Source organism: Furipterus horrens, unplaced genomic scaffold, assembly GCF_987537825.1.
Source record: "Furipterus horrens unplaced genomic scaffold, mFurHor1.1.pri manual_scaffold_8, whole genome shotgun sequence".
Lineage (NCBI taxonomy): Eukaryota > Metazoa > Chordata > Mammalia > Chiroptera > Furipteridae > Furipterus > Furipterus horrens.
Window position 1 is genome coordinate 13950693 of NW_028327178.1, and position 12603 is coordinate 13963295.

Consider the following 12603-nt stretch of genomic DNA (forward strand, 5'->3'; position numbering starts at 1 on the left):
GGTATGAATATATTACTGATAATTGCTCAAATATATGGTTGAATTGTTTCAGTAAATTCACCTCTTCAGTAAATGAAGTGGTGTTTTATTAGAACTATTTTGTCACTTCGTCTGAGACCACTTATCTTGAAATCTTAAATGATAAAATAGAAAACTTACTTGATACATACAAAGATGGTTATCTTGTCTTGTATTTTCCCATCAAGTATTAATTTTACTTGAATAAAGTAAGAAAGTTATTGTGGAATAAATTGTGACTGCTCTCAAGTCACTTGTTTCTTGTAGTGCCATTTACAGTTCCTTTCTGCATATCCTTTCATTAACAGCTCCTGTTTTTCTAAACAGGTAGTATACAAAACCTTTCTGTGAACTGTCTTGATGTCTTGTAGCCAAATATATTTGTCAGGAATATCCTGTATCTGGGATTGAACTCACTGAGGAATAGAAGACCAATCTGTTCTCAGTAGAGCATCTTAAACTTCGAATTTCACTGACTTTGATTTCTCTTGGGATATGGTTTGTTTGGTTTTGGGATGACGTATTTGTTCAAACTGACTTTTGCTTATTGCAAAGTGTTCTTTTTCTCTCTCCCTTGCAGTTAACTGGAAAAAATTATTTCAAAAAGGCAGATTGCTGTGTTCTGATTTGTGGTCGCTTAAATATTGTTTTGAATGTTGTAAATTTTTGATGTTTACTTTTTTAAATACAAACTCAGCCAATATTTCATGGTAGAAAAACTGATGAAATCAATTGAAAACAAATTTTTCAAACATTCATCTAAGATGAATTACAAGCTGCTATGGTGATAATTGTTCTCTGAAATTAAAGTCTTTTTATGAGACAATACAATGTAACATGTTTTTTACTTGTTTTACACAAAATTAAAGGAAACATTGAACAGATTTGTGTCACATGAGCTCAGTTCAGGGCTAGGAGGAGTATTGTCTGTTGACTCCTTGCAAAGAGTTAGTTGCCATGCAGGATTGTACAGTAACACCCAGTCTTAATTTCCTCCTGAGAGGTTCCATTCCGAGGCAGGGGACACGTGTAGCATGTCTACTTGTAATACTGACTTCTGCTTTCAGTGATGAATGACGAGGTCACCTACTCAGAGGAAAGGTGAACACATTATTTTCCATCCTTAATGTAACACTTTGCATATCACCATCCCCATAGACACCAGACCCGTTAAAACCAGTAGGTCAAAACACCCACCGTGTCTGTTAATAGGTGGGTTAAGAGTTAATTATGTGAACACCTGCACCAAGTTGTTCACACAGATTCTAATAATGCTAACTCCTGAATTAGCCTGCCCCTGGGGAGATTAATGTAAGGAAACCTGTGTCTGTTAATGTAGGGTGTGTCTTCACACTTATTAATTGGCCTTAACCTCATCAAGAAAGCCTCACATTTTGGTAGAACGGCATTTTGGTTGTTTCCTGAGACTGCCAGATTCTAATAGGAAGGCATGCCTCTTGTCTGTTAAGTAGTATAATTATGCCTCCTGTCAGGACTACTGATAGTATAGTGGCAGTTCATATATTATCATGCAGAGTTTGTTTTTAAAAAGGGTGTGGCTTGATAAAGTGTTGGATCACTCGTATAGTTTCTGAAAAAGTTTGTTGCAGTCATATGAACTCCAGTATTTGAACAATCATTTTCTAACTGGTCTACTTGATTCCTGTTATTTGTAGTTTTTGGTTTCCTACACTTGCAGACTGATGATTTTGAAATATTATTTTCCTCTACATAGGAACCTTTAGTAGCTATTACATGTCTTTTTTTTTAAATCAAGTCTAAACTTGTTGGGTTATAGACTTTTGCTTATAAGTTGGTCAAAGACCTGGGAGTCGTGGTAAATTGTTGCAGCTGCTGCCATAATATATTATCAAACAGGATATTGAAACATTTTTTACTCCTATCAAAATTATGATGCATTTGCACCTGATCACTTCTTTCAGAAGAAAAGACGATGGAACCAGAGGACAATTAAAATAATCATGCAGAGCCAGGTGCATGAAGAGAGACTAAAAGGATTTCGCCTTTATCTGGAAAGAGGACTCGGATGCAGTATAGTTGAGGTCCATAAAATCAAGAGATAAAGACAAAAGCAGAAGTCTCTCTAGAAGGCAGTAGAGCACAGGAGTTAGGAGGTTTGGGGGTGGTTTTCTAGCTCTGCACTTAACCGAGGTGCAACCTTGAACATGCACTTGCACTTCCCAGTGCTGTAGTTTGTTTTTCCCTCTGTAAAGTGGGTATGATTTTACCTTTCCCTCAGTGCTGTAAGGATTCAATTCCAGAACACTAAAATCAATAAATAGAGCTCTTGAAGCCTTAGATACATTTAAGGACCAATTTAGGAAAACAGTTGAGTAACTCAAGTTTTGTGGGCTGAACATATGCAAATGAGTTTTTAAAAACATAGTGGAAATTGTAGGGGAAAAAAATCCTATTTGTTTCTGAAGGCTAGTATGGGTGTGAATTGAGAATGCCAAAATTTAACAACCCTCCCCCCTGCTTTTGTCTTAAAAAATAGACTCATGTAGTCTTTGTTGGGAAAAACTAGCTGAATAAACCATGGGAGAGACCCATTGCCGTGGTTCTTAAATGTTAAAATCTTTGACTCTTAATAAACTGTCTTTCTCATAATAATTTTCTTTGGGTCCTCTCTGTGTAGTTAACTTTGTGTCCCCTGTATTACTCTCCTGTTCATTTCCATGGAGTCTGAGGCTTTCTCTCAGACCCGTCTTCTTCCCCGAGGTACAGCGCTGAACACACAGATGCTAAGTAGAAGTCTTAAATGGCTTCTTAGCCATTGCTTTATATTACCTGTGGTGGTGGTGTGCTACGATGGAATCTAGATTGATATATTTTACTAAGTCCAAACAGTTTTTAGTTGGAGATGGACAGAAACCTTTTTTTTTCAGTATTAGAAATTTAGTCTCTGTAGCAAATAAGATGCTCATCAGAGATACATACAGTGAAAACGGTAGATAAGATGCTCATAAGGCACAGGCACAGTGAGAAATCAGCATTCAAATTTTATTGACTATATAGCATAGGGTCTTATGCATCTTAATTTTATGTGTATTCCGTGTCACAGCTCTCATAATTGTGGCAGCTTTTAGTACTGTTTTGCTAAATGTGTTTCATCTATTATCTTATCAGATCCTTATAACCCTATGAAGCATAGGTACAGTTGTCTCCATTTTACATGTGGGGAGTTAGGGTAGGGAAGTTAAGTAACACGCTTAAGGTTGTAGTGCTGGTTAGTGCAGAGTCAGAATCCTGATGCAGGTGGTTTAACCCCAGACTCGTTAGCCATCCTGTTCTGCATCCTCAGATAGAGAGCCCTACTTGTGTTCTCAAATACTGCAAAACCTCGTGCCTACTCCACTTCATAGAACTTGGAGTGCTACTAAAATAATGTAGTTCTTTACTATTGTACTTATATCTTGAGGCTGACAAAGGGTAAATTTTAAATCCTATTTGGCAGTGAAGCCATTGTGCAGAAGATGGTCTTCTAGCTCTAATGATGGGGGGAAAGAAATGAAAAAATTGTTGTAAATTACCATTAATTAAAGCAGTTTTATTCTGGGTAATAGAAGTGGTGGTCATTTTGTTTAGAAATGTTTGCCTCCTTCTCCCCCCTACCCCTTTTTCAAATATCTTTAACCTAGGTTGACTCTTGTTATTTCTTAGATATTTAGACAGGCAACACATTCCCTAAGGAGAGCTATAGGTCTTCATTTTAAAAGCGTTGACTGAAATTAGAAGAAATCAATTGTAACTTGCAGGCTAAATGTAGATTATTGAGATAGGTTTATATGGTTACTGCAGAAAACTCATATGCTTCTTTCAGAGGTGAGATGCAGTTGAAATGTACCCTACAGACCAATTTAAAAAAAATTTAGTTGGGGAAAAGAAAGAAATGCAATGTTGATTAAGCATTGATTGCATAATTGAAAGTTTGACTTGCTTTTAATCTTTTTTTCTTGATATTGCCTGACTGAAGCTGGATCGTTAAAAAAAAAAAAAAAAAAAAGATATATAGGTATGGTGGAAATTGCCCTCTGATAATTCTCTCTTGGCAGTACCATTACATCTTTTTACAATGTGCTGGAGGAGTTTTTGTTAGGTTGCAACATTGCCATCTGTCCTACATCTCATTTCTAAAATCTGTCATGCAAATTCTTACCTGCCAGGACACCCACCCACAATACCTGCAGTAGAGGAAATACATAGCTCAAAAAAAACTGATACACATATATTCTAAAAATAATGTCCAACAGAAATTAATAGATGCTATTTTCAAATTGCTTTGAAAATTCCATTTGTGAGACAGAGTCATAATTTAGTTTTAATTAATGGAACAGAAACAGGTAATTTGCAAAGGAGGGACTAAAAAGTTCATAACCCTTTTATCCCATCTTTGAGATCTTTTTAGACTTGCATGGTGAATTAGAAATAAATTACCTTATTTCATGGATTTACTGTTTGGATAGGAATATTAATACACCTTTCAGATCTTGTTTATTGATCTTTTATTGCTGTTTGTCATTTACATTAAGAAATGGCTAAGCAAATTTAAAATGAAGTTTTACTTAATTTCATCAGAACTCAAAAAAAAAAATTTTTTTTCCCAAGGAAGGAAAATAAAAGTATGGAATAGAATGAAATCTGATGGATCTTATGATTTTGCCTTGTCTTATAATTTAAATTCAAACTCATTTGTTTGGGGACTTAATTACTTAAGCTGTCTATGAATATAAATAATAGTAACTTTAAAATTAGATTTTAAAATTGAGCATTTAATATTTTTCAGGAACAATTGTGAGTGATTTATAAATGTGAAGAATAAAACATCATCCTCTTTTAAAGTTTTTTGAATAATGTATCTTGATATATTTTCCTTGTTCTTTTTATACTTGAAGATAGATTAAGTATAAATTAGAAGAAATCATAGATTAAGGCAAGGGCGAATGTCCTTAAATTTATTTTTTAACATGTATGCAATGATGCTTGCATCTTTTTAAAAAGGCTTATCTTGGAGGCCCCTAACCTCTTTTAAAAAAATATATAGTCTGTCTTGGGGATATGTTTAGCTATTTATTTTTTATTATGGAAAAGTTCACACATGCAAAAGCTAGAGTAGATAGGAAAGTGTAATGAATACCTCATGGGCTCATCAACCAGTTTTAACAACTAACAACTCCCATCCAATTTTGTTTCATCAGTATCCGTCCACCCCATTTTATTTTGAAATAATTCCAAGACATGTTTAATTTCTGACTCTTCCACAGCAGTACCTAGTAACCCGTTTAACCAAAATAGCCAGTATTTTGCCTTGTTCAGAAAGTGTCTTAAGGCAGTTGTCAATATAGGTAGAATTTTATATTCATTCATTTTTAAATTTTTTAGTAAATCATCCTGGCTTTTTAAAACAACTGTGATATAGAGAGAATAGAACTTACTACCAGTAATACATAATTTGTATGTAGTTTTTGTTACATGAGGGCTAGTTTATGGGATGAGAATGATTAGTACAATTTGAATTATATTTAAGGTCTTTTATACTGTTTAAAAATGTGTCTTGATTCCTTAAAGGTTTATTTTAAAGGAAAAGGAAATGCTGTCACATTTTATTAGCAGGCAAATTATAAATAATTTTTCCTATCAATACTTTAAAAATAATTCCTCACCCCCTCCACCCCTACTGCAACTGCTAAAGAAATTCTTTGATGTTCATATTTAGTTGCCCAGACTTAATATTTTTAATAAGAACTTCCCAATTTTTAGGGGAAATATTGAGCTTCTATACTTTAATGGTTATATTTTAAACATTATAGGAAACATGTATACCAAAGAAGAGGGAATCATACAAAACTGCCAAGTACCCAGTTCACCAGTTGTCCGTCTTATTTCATCCATACCCCAATTCACTACCCTGGCTCAGTCTTTGTTATTTTGAAAAACATTTGACATCATAATATTTCATGCATAAATAATGGCTTCAGTATGCTATTTGTGAAGATAAGATTTAAACTTGTGGAAGTTTTATAACCGTATAGAACTCAGTATTTCAAAACTAGGATATAAGAGAAGCCAACAGGCAATTCATGATTATTTGCCTCATACAGGCAGTGATCGCCGTATGGTTTTGTGAAGGCTTACCGAAGAGGTACCAGGTGGATTGATATCTCTGGTGTCTTTGAGGTTGGGGATGAAGTCATGCATTATGGGCCAGGTAAAAGACATGGCTTACAAAGGGCTGAAGAGGGAAACCCATTCAGCCTGTTGAAAATAAGAGTGAATAAACCAATAGTGTTGGAGCAGACGTCACTGGGTAGGAGGAGTGGAAAGTAGGGTTGAAAGGTTAAGAGGAGGCTAGATTAAAAAGGATCTCAAATGCAGATCTAAGATATTTGGCTCCCTTTTGCTAATGAGTTAAAGTCCATTGTGGGCTCTAACCTGATCAGTGATCTTAGTGGTGTTTTAGGAAGAGCAGTGTGTAGAGTTTAGAATGCAGAGACTAGCAAATAGAAAATTATTTTGTTTATCATGGTGATTTAGACTGAGTTTTTAGTAAGTCTCACTGATTAGAGATGGAAGATGTGAGAGAAGAGTAAATAAAACCTACCAGGAACAAACTAAAGGAGGCCTCAGGATGGTTCATTTAGGGAAGGTCTGCATTTAAAGGTTGCAGGAAAGGAGTTAAAGGACGGGGAGCGGAGAGGTGACTTTGAGATAGATTTTTCTGAATGTAGGTCATGTAGTTTTGAAGCAGTGGTATATACAGTCTTTTAATTCGTTGTTTTGGCAGTGTTCTAATTATACACTTTGTACCTGAAAAGGATTCCCAGACCTAGCTGTTATGTGCAATGTGGCAGCTTCCCCACACCAATTAGCAAACCTCAGACATCAGCAGTGTCTGAGAATTCAGCTCCATTCTGACAACTGGGTTACTTGGAGCTGGATTCCGTGGGTTCAGGGCTCGGTCCCACAGGCTGCCCTCCACTGCAGATGCCAGTCAGATGCCAGGCGTGAGCCCAGGTTGTTACCTGAACTTCTGACTGTAAATCAGAGGTTCCCACGACCCCCTCTTTGGACTCGATTAATTTTCTAGAACTGCTCACAGAACTCAGTCAAACCCATTTATTCACTAGACCACTGATTTATTACAAAGGATATTAAAGGATACAAGTCAACAGCCAGATACAAAGATACATAGGGCGAGGTCCTGAAGAAAAGCGCTTCTGTCCTGGGGCTTGGGATATGTAGAAGCATTCTGGTTTTCCAGTGTGGACACCCTCCCCAAAAGGGGTGGCAAGCTGTACTCTTGAATTTTTATGAAGGCTTATTACATAGTCATAATTTTCTAAGTCATTGGCCACTGGCAGTTGATTCAACCTTGAGACTCTCTCCCACCTTGGAAGGTCCATTCTCTAACCACATGGTTGGCTTCTGCTGGCAACAGGCCCTACCCTTGAGTGGGATCCAGAAGTTACCTCACTAACAAAGCAAGGGACACCATTGTGCTTTTATCACTTAGGAAATTCAAGGAGTTTGGGAGCTTTGAGCCAGGAAAGGATAAGACCACATGTATACGAGATGATCAAATATGTCGTCGTCGTCGGCAGCCGTCCGTCTCGAGAGACGATGGTGTAGCTTCTTCAGAGTCTATCTGCACCGCCAAGAATGGCTGTGCAGTCCGACTCGGGAGTGACACGGTATCTGTCTCCTCCCGTGTTGAATCGACATCTTGCGATGACGCTGAAGCTACAGAGCCTGGGCAGGGTAATATGGAGGGTCTGCTGTTGCCCATGCAGCAGACCCCCCCTCTCTTCGCAGCTGAAGGGTCCAAGGGAAAGACGGAGTCAATACAGCTTGGCTTCAGGTGCGCCGCAGGAGTTGCCGGTGTTGACTACAACGTCAAACCGCCTTAGGGACTCCGGCTCCGGATTTTCTGTCGGGGTTTACTCCCTTAGCCTTTCCCCTGAAGAGGTATGCCGCAAGGCAGCGGAGGTTTTTTGGAGTCAGAGTTTTCCTTCTCTGATGTACCCTGACTGGAAGATCGAACCAGCGACACTTAGCTCGCAGGCCGACGCTCAATCCACTGAGCTAAACCAGCCAGGGCAAGATCAAATATGTATTTCTTGCAAATTGCAAAAAGATAACTTTAATTTTATATTTTTATCTCAGCTAAAATTTGATTTCTGGAGACAATTGTTACTTAATGTCTGAGAAGTCTTTTTCTTTCAGTGCTTAACTCTTAAAAGTAACTGGTAAACTTTAAGATTTAAGAAGGCAGGAGAAGATAGAAAGTTGTTGTTTCCTTATTCTCAGACTTTTCCTGTGCTTAGCGTCGGCCATTTTCAGTGTGGAGATTTTATTGCGTCAGCCATTTTCAGTGTGGAGATTTATTACAAAGGACCCCGTAATGTTGGAGAGGGGTGCACCTCTGAACCTGCTCTTTGGCCCAGTGGTTAACCACCTGCTGTCCACAGTGCTGCTGGCTACGCGTGGGCCAGTCTGCCTTGCTCCACTCCCATTACTGCCACCCCCCCCCCCACACAGTTTATCCTGTTACAGATGCTTTGAAGATTCACTTGTGTTTGCTTAGACTTCTGGTCTCCTCATAATGGTTTGACTAAATGTCACGATTTTCCATGCCAACGTGATGTGAAAAAAATATGTTCTGTTCTATCAGAGTGCAGTTTTGCGTGTAAGCAGCCGGTCTTCGTAAGAATTAATTTGTGTGTACTAGACTGGCACAGCATGTTACAGTCATGTAGCTCAGGTAATTAGGATTACAGGTGAGTTTACAGAGTGACAATATGAATAACATTAAATTCAGGGGACCATAATTTAAGTATTACTTGTATCTCAGGTTTTTTAGAATTAAAATTTAAAAGTCATAGGCCAAATACAATTTTTTTCTGATAATCTATAGTTAGAAACTCTCAGAGTTTGGTTTAAGAAGTGCTTTAAAAATTTTATAATCAAAATGAAAGCAAGCAGAGATGTAGTTCTTATGGTGAAATGTTCTCTTGTGAACTGGAAAAATATAACTCATGTGTCTTATTCTCACTGGATTGTTACTATTCTTCAGGGTACTTAGTGGGTAGAAGTTAAAGGTGAGAACACAGGTTGGTTCAGGATTGGCATATATGGGGTGCAGTTGGTAAGGATGTTTTTTGTGGTTGAAAGTCAAATATTAGTATTTCATTACTGGGTTTAGAAGTAGTTACTCTGGACAGAAAACTGAAAATGACTAATATTTTTCACTAGTCTACTACAGTATTTTTTTTTTTTTTTCCTTTTTAAAGCAATTTCCCCAAGTTACGCTTTGATGCTTTTAGTCATGTTAAGTCCTGGTGTGTCTGAGACTGGGCCCTACAGTAGCCGTCTTAGAACGCAAACACAAGATAATTTTGTCAGTCTGAGTGAAACCAGAGCTGAAATGACATGTCATTTTTTTGTCCATCTAGCATTTACTTTCTCAGCCACTTCCAAGGTCATTTTGCCACTGTGCGGATGGTCTATATATGATGGGCAGAATTCCTGCTTAAATCTTCCCTTGGGACCTGGTCTTTTCTATATGATTGCCTTCATTTTCTGCAGTGAAAGGCCCCTGGTCTTAAAATACACTGGAGCAGCCAGGCTAACTTGTCTTAAAGCACCAAGCACAAGCCATAGCAGTTATTGAGAAGCAAATGCCTTGTACCACTGTTCTGAGGTGTGACCAGTACCTGTAGCTATTCAGTATAGATGCGTCATAGAGGTTTGTCTATATGACAAGAGGCAGGGATTTGGTGTGAATTAGATTTGACTGAATACTAGCTGGTATTCCAACTTAAAAAAAAAGTCCTTATTCATTGATTTGAGGGAGGGAGACATCAACTGGTTGCCTCCTGTATGTGCCCCGACTGGGGATCAAACCTGCAACCTAGGCATGTGCCCTCACCAGGAATCGAACCCTCATCCTTTTGGTGTATGCGATGGGGGACTGGACCGGGATGATGCTCCAACCAGCTGAGCCACCTAGCCAAGGCCCAACTTTCTTTTGATTTGCTAATAGTTAAAACTTGATTTCCACCATTTTCCTTCATTGGTCATTTAGGTTATCAGTAGAGTATATCAGGCCTTTCTTGTAATAGTACTTTCTGTTTGATTTTTAAAATCACCTAAACATTGAACTAGTTTAAGCCATACTAAACTGCTAATATAGATCACAGACTGTGCCATTACTTGTCATGAGTTCTTTTTTTTTATGCCATTCATGAGATTTATTGTCACTGCCAGCAGTTAGCTGGGGCGGGGGGTACACAGCTGAGCCTCCCTCCCCACAGGGAGAGGTGGCACTGGGGCACCCCCACCCTGCACTGTACATGCATGTTTCACAGAGGGGCAGGTCCTCATCTCGTTGGCAGCAGCTACACTTGGAACTTCAGCCTGTGCCCCCTCTCCACCGGGGCACACACAGTCCTGGGTGTGTTCCTCGCACTTGGGGCAGGAGGAGCAGCAGGGTTTCTTGCTGAAGGTGCATTTGCCTCCCTCGCACTTGCAGGAGCCAGCGTGGGCGCAGGAACCACCAGTAGGACGGGCAGGCTCAGGGTCCATGCGGAGTGGAGATGCCGCTGGAGGGGGTGAATTGGCTTCTCCCCGCAACGGGACGCTTAGTTGAGTTCTTAAGTATTTAGATTTTCTTAATCTGGGGGAAGGGTAACTAAAACTTAAAGATCTCTGATGAATTGTGTTCTATAGAAGAAGCTCTGTAGTGTTCTATAGTGAAGCTCTAGTATGTTTTCCTCTGCATACATAACTGGCATTTCACCTGTTACATAAAGAACAACTTATTGCAGGGTTAATTTGTGACGTGAAGTCAGTTGATTCTTTCAGAAATGACATTCTGGTTGTGCCTAAGAGTAGCAGGGCTTGTCTTTTTGGTAGCTTAATGTTTTCATCTTCTGGAACATTAGTCTGTGAAAACAAAGTCCACTCTGGAACTCAGCTTTTTATTGCACTAATGAGATCTTACTACAGGGATAGCTGATTGAGAATTTTTATTTTATTTTGTGGAGAGAGTTTTTTTCTTTTTTTACACTAAATAGTTTGTCGGAATTTTTTTTACCAGTAACTGGAATATCTAGTTTTAAGGCATATATGGCTATTTTAGCTTAATTAAAATTAATTGTAGTTTTTATAAGTGACATAGTAGCAGAGAAATCTTTACCAATTTTTAAAATTAATTTGGGTCTTTTAGTAATATTTCTTATGTAGTTAGATTAATCATGAAAATATTTTCCGGTTCAGTTTTTCAAATTCCATGCAGTATGACTTTTAAACTAAGCATAGAATTGACCATTTCAGTGTGTCTGGAAATGAAAACCATATTCTTTACTGTTCAACTGATAAAAGTTTTTGCTTTCAGAAAGTGAATTTGTTTTGTACTAGCCTATATAATTCGTGTTTGAGGGTTTTAAAAAGTGGCGTTGTGATTTCTGATGGCTTGACTCATCAAGAGAATGTATAGGAATTATTGTTGTAGGGAAGTAGAATTGCAGGAATAGAAGAGTTATTTCTAACTAGGATTGGAGAATCCCAGATAACTTCATAAAGGAGGTGATATTTTAGCTGGACCTGGAGGATTTAATAGTCTTTTGACAGGCAGAATTGCTTCTGCTCATCCTCCCATCTGGAAAGGCATGGCTGGAAGTCAAAGGTACATGGCATATTTTGGCAACTTTGAGTTTGGAATGCAGGGTATCCAAGGCTAGTGGGAAAAAGTCTAGAAAAAAAGAGCTCAACACACTGAAGGGTTTTGATGTGTTATTAAGGAGGTGAACTGTCCTGTCAGTGTTGAGTCTGAACATTTAGAACTTGGACTGGATTGCGGCTGAGGGTCGGGGCACTGACAATTGTCACGTGCTTTCCAGCCTGAGGGTTAGGTGCTGGGTGGGCCGTGATGTGACGCAGAGGGCAGCGCAAGGAGGTCAGGCTTAAGGGCGGAAGTTTGTGATGGGCAGAGATGATTCGAGTTTGGGACAATATTGAGGAGTACAGGCTATTTTAATTTGTGAAATGAAGCATGTTTGAAATCTGGGTTAGAACGGGAGTTGAGGTTTGCTTATACAGAATCTTATGTCCTTTCCTCTGCTGTGTTCTTGTCTCCTTTGTTCTGATTTGTTGTTACTGGTTATCTTCATCTCCAGGCTGAATTCTGCGCTTTGAATTGTGTTTCAGGAATACTTACATCATGTGGTTATGGAAAAAGAACATTGATAGGATCTTCTGTTGTCTTGATGGTGGTGGTGGCAGAATACCAGAGTTTGACGAAGGGGGTGTGTTGGTTTGGATTTGACCCAGACAGAAGTTTTGCTGTTCCAGGGCAATATTTTATTGCTTCGTTTTCCAGCTCTTTCCCTTTTGTCTCCTGTTGAATTATTTTTCTTTCACAGTAGTCAGTTGCAAGGTTAAGTTCTAAATATAACATGTTGGCTTCTTTGAGAGGTAGTCTAGAATTCTCACAATTCCCTCCTCGTTTTGTATCCCACTGATTTTGACAGTTTATTTTACGCATTTGGCTCAGAAAATTAAGAT

General features: G+C 38.5%; 1 protein-coding gene across 1 annotated transcript in view; it reads left to right on the plus strand.

Moving 5' to 3' along the window:
* MBD2 (methyl-CpG binding domain protein 2) overlaps positions 1–12603 on the plus strand; it is a 61129-nt gene that overhangs the window by 1838 nt on the left and 46688 nt on the right. The window lies entirely within an intron of this gene.